A 5,403-nucleotide genomic window follows, 5' to 3' on the forward strand; every position below is an offset into this window, starting at 1 on the left:
GGTATAAATTTTGGTTTAGTCTCTTTTAAAATTTTTATTTTAATTTTTTTATATTTAAAAATTAAATTTTATCTCTTTTTAAATTTTATGCAAGCTCCACCCCTATTTATTTCTACTCTTCATTCTTAAATACTTCTTAAAGTAATGACTTGAGCATCGAAATTTTTTATATACATACTTTTACTCTTGTAAAAATACCAACTTAAATTAAGAAATTCAAAATCTATTACAATTGTATTTCAATTATACAAATTCATATTCTATAACTAGGGTTGGAAGTGAGTCAACACAATTTATGAGTTAGTTCGAGTTCGACTCGTTAATAGCTCGATAAGTTGAACTTATGAGCTGATGAGTTGAGTTTAAACCTGGAATTGAGTTCATAAATTAAATGAGTTAAGTTTAAGTTTGGATATAAGCTCAGCTTATTAACCTGTAAGCTAACTCGATTTTATATATATATATATTAAATTATTAATATACATAAATAAAAAATTCATAATTAATAGATATATAATATATAAAATTAATATTTTTTAATATATATATGTTATAATTTATTGATATAGAATTATAAATTATGTTATTGTTATTTAACTCAACTTGTGAGTTCGAGTCGACTCATGAGCTTTCGATGAGTCAAGGTTGAACCTAGAATTAGGCTCAATTGTTAATGAGTTGACAAACCATGAGCCAAGCTTAATTTTCGTGAGTCGAGCTTGAACTTAGTTTAATTCGACTCAACTCGACTCACTTCTAATCCTATCTATAACTATAAAAGATAATTCTAAATTTTTCGCCGGAACAAGTACCGATAACTCTAATAAAAAATGTAATTTTTATGTGTTAATATATGATATATTTAATAATAAGATTCACTTTTAAGAATTATTTAATTAAAGAATGTGAAAGATAATTAGTTTTAGTAACATAATACTAAATACTTATATATCTAATATGTAAAAGTTTATTACATTAATGATGTAAGCCGGTTAAATTCATAAATAAATTATTGTGATTTAATTAGTTGTGTAAAAAGAGGTAATAAAAGGAGAAGAAAGAAAGAATAATTATAGTGAACAGTATAAGGATAAGAAGAGACATTAATGCGGCTCTAGCTAATAAGCTTTTGTTGAAGGGAATCTGCATGCATGCATTTATATTATAGTCAAAAAGGCAGAGAAATGGTCAATGAGAAATTGACAAATATTCACCAATAACCATTATTGTTAATTCAAACTTCAAAGGTTTCAGTGAATAGAGACAATTCCCTCTATATATATGTCTCTCTATATATGCCACCTCTCTAGCTACTCAAATCACCAACTTAGGTAACTATACATACCTTCCATATATATGCATTGCAATTCCAATAACCTATTTATTTCATTTCATCATTCTCAACATATATTCAATTCCTTTTAATTTTCTTTTAAATAATTTGTGCAGTTTTTTTTTAAAAATTAATTTATTTTTAAAAATAAAAAATAAAATATTTATAAATTTAAATTTTAAATTTTAAACATTTAATTTTGAATTTATATTATTAAGAGTTAATATTTATTTAATTATTGTTTAGTAATGATCAAAGTTATAATTTGTGGTGAATATAATGGTGATGGTGAATCCAAATTCTGACATGATACCTTTGTTGTCGTTGATAGCAATGGCATAATATTTTGAATGATATAGTATAAGGTGCATATATTCCTAAGTCCAATAAGAAGAGTAATTATTGTTGGATAAATTGAATTGAATTGGTGTGGCAGCTATGGAACGTGAAAAACCTGGCACAATGTCTGGTAGAGGGAGAGAGGTTGAATTGAACTGAAAAGGGTCATTGGATATGGCAGAGTATAGTACTCACCTTTGTTTCGCAATCAATGCTCTCATCTCACTCACACCTTCCCTCAACGGAATCATACTTCCAACTATTTAAGTTTTCGAAAAATTTTAAATATATCGAAAATATGTCGGTGAATTATTGTATTAAGTTAAAAAACCAAAATGATCCTTTTAAAATGTGTAATACTAGCTAAAATTAATTAATTAATTAATGATGCACATAATAATAAATTCGATGCCTTTGTGTATGTCTATGATTCCAAGTCTCAACCGACCAATCTTAACAAGCAATACACCTAAGAATAGGAATGAGATGCATAACATATCTATTGTACTATGGTCCCAAGAAATAAGAAGATATTTATTTTAGGACTTTATACCATAGAATAGATTCATATTTTATTATTTTTTACTCCGATTATTCCAGCATATAATCATAAATCACCTTAACCTAAAATTGTCTTTAGAATAATTGATAGGTTGAGAACGACACTATCATCATTCATATTTCAAATTATGTGAAGAACTGTTTCCCTAATTAACAATGTAATAATGGGAGGGAGATATATATACACTGTTTGTTGGGCCGCCGTGAGAAGCTCTTGACCACTGGAGAGATTTCGGGGAGAAATCAAGCAAGAGAACATAAGATGAGAAAACACCACATACAACTCAAAACCTTAAGGTGTCAAGTTAATTGATCTCTCATCTTATAAACTCCTCACTCTTCCTTACTTTCTTTAATATGAGACTAACTTCAACATTCTTCACACTTGCAACATTAACACTGTTATCATACAAGTACAACTTTAATGAATGCTCCCAAAATAAGGAAAAAGCTCATATAGCTTGACATGGTAATAACATGAGAGAAGTATAGAAGGAACATAATTAAAGATGTAAATGAATTGACGAGAGAAATCAAATTAAATAGAGACAATAACACATGAAGGTTTTGGAACCAACTACTAGGAACAAGGACATGAAAGGACTAGGATATATTTATATGTTTGAAGATATTGGATCAGCAAAGTAAGGGACTCCTTGAGAAGGTTATGGAACTAGCTAGAGGGGCCATGTGATCTCAAGGTCCATTTTATACAGTATCTTTGATACACTTAAAAAATTCATATTGGGTAACAAATTAATAAAACTAATTTATGTCATTGTGTTCCTACTATTATTTTATGAATGAGTAGAGAATCAACTTTTAATTAATCATATTATAATTTTTTATTGTAATCATTAACGATGAAGAATGAAATTGTGATGTTGAAAAGAATTGAACGAAGAATGAGAAATAAGTGAGAAAAGATTAAAGAGATGAATATAAAAGTGAAGAGATAATTTTAAAAAAGTTAGTTGATGATATTAGGTGAAAAATAATTAATTTTTTTAATTTTATTCCCATTTTATTTTCTACACCATATATATTTGCGTTTCCCTCCGAATTAAACCCTTATTAGTGTATATGTAACTCTGAACTATTAAGATGTTACTTAATCATACATGCAAGGGTTGAAAGTAGACAAAGATTAAAATATAAGGTTAAGCTCAATAAGTTATGAGTTTGACTTATGGCTCTACTCACACTACCACAAAAACGGAATTTAGCCACCAAATTTTAACTACAAATACTAAATCGTGATGAAAATAAATGAGCATGTTCATTTAATATATATGAAACTATAATAATAGTTGAGTCGTGAAATTTGATTACTTATAAATTTAACTTATCGAATTATTAATAAATTATATAGTTTGTTCAAATATATATGTCAAACTATTGATAATATTATTTTCACATCATAAATATATCTTGGTAAAAGTAATTAACTAGCAAGAAATAAATATATACATGTTGAGTTGGATTCAATAAATAAAAGAAGTAGGTAATATAGAGCAGCATGAGATTTGTAGCATATGTTGTTCTATATAGCAATAAGAAATCATTTATGTTTGAGGCAAAATCATTGTTCTTCACTCGAAATTAAAGTTCAAATATAGATGCACATGTTCACTGGCCACCCATCATAATCAAATTCCAAATTGTCAATTGACTAAGGATTCTTAAGAATGGGTGTCACTATTACAAGTCGTCATCATTCTAAGAACAATCAAAAATAATAAATCACCTTCTCTTCTTCTTCTCTCTTCTCTCAAGTAGTAGTTAGTTTTTTCTTCTTTAACTTGGACCCCATTCCCAACAAACACACATGTAATGTTTTATTCATTTGCCTTGCAACAAACATTGTCTCAACTAAGTGTACCTTCTTAAGTAATTGGACAGTAAGAAGTTGATATAGTCCTCAGAACCAACCAAGGATAAAACCTAATCCATAATGTCACATATGTGGTCCATATTCTACCTGTTACCATCTCAGTCAAATGACATTATTACCCCACCCCCTCCTTAGGTTAATATTAACAATAAGAATACGTATTTGTATTTATCTGGTTAGATATTTTAGAAAAATGATAGAGAACTATGAGAATTTATTTTTTTTTATTATTAATTAGTCATTAATATTTAAAAATACGGACCGAAATAAAGTATATTGTTAGATTATTAGACTAAAAGAATTGAGTTAATAGATAAATAATAGTTAAAATTAATAAATTCTGATGGTTCCTAGTATTTTTCGCTATTTTAATTATTTTTACATTTTTTTAAATGATTAATAGTTGAATATTATTATTGTATAATAAACATGTAAATTAAAAAGTAAATCATAATATTATTATTGTATATTGGTACATAATATATTCCAAAATTATTCTAAGAGTTCCGTTAGGGAGCCAATGGAGTATTTGTACAATGTGTACAATAGGCTATTTATTTGGCCAATTAAAAAATGAACATTCAGAATAAAATACTACTAATTTTTCAAACACAATATACCCATACTATCCAGAATAACCATCCGGGTATCAGAAATAATAAACATCTGATATCCTATTGAATCGAACATCTCTATACCCCTATTATACACATTGTATAGATACTCTATAGGCTCCCTGTACTTCTTCTTATTGTAAAGATTATGTAGAATTGTGATGAGCATGTCCCTCTAAGGCAAATTATTGTGGATGGGGGAAGAGAAAAAGTATTGAAGTATGTGTACTTGAAAGAAAGATGGTGGGGAATGCATAAGTCTTTCAATAATATGATTATGCCTGGTTAGGTATAAGCAAAGTCAATATGATTTTTTAGAGGGCCAGCTGTACTTTTTGTGTTTTTTTATTTTTATAATTAATATTAATTAATTAATTAATATATGTATGTATAAGTATGGGGAAGAGATAGGTTATGTACACCACTCCTATTAGTGGGAGTACATTTGATATTATTATTCTTGCAGATGCTCATTTTCAGTTTGAAATAATAGTTAGAAAAGATTGGCCACAAAGCTTTTTGAAACTTTAAGAGCATGAAATGATTAGTGCCATAGAAAAACTCTCTATCTGTTTAAGTCTACAAATATAAAAGATGAATTAATTATGTAATAAGCATATATAAATTTTGAAAATAAAAGTTTGACACATTTAAAGAAAGTT

The sequence above is a fragment of the Arachis ipaensis genome, chromosome B03, assembly GCF_000816755.2.
Source record: "Arachis ipaensis cultivar K30076 chromosome B03, Araip1.1, whole genome shotgun sequence".
NCBI lineage: Eukaryota > Viridiplantae > Streptophyta > Magnoliopsida > Fabales > Fabaceae > Arachis > Arachis ipaensis.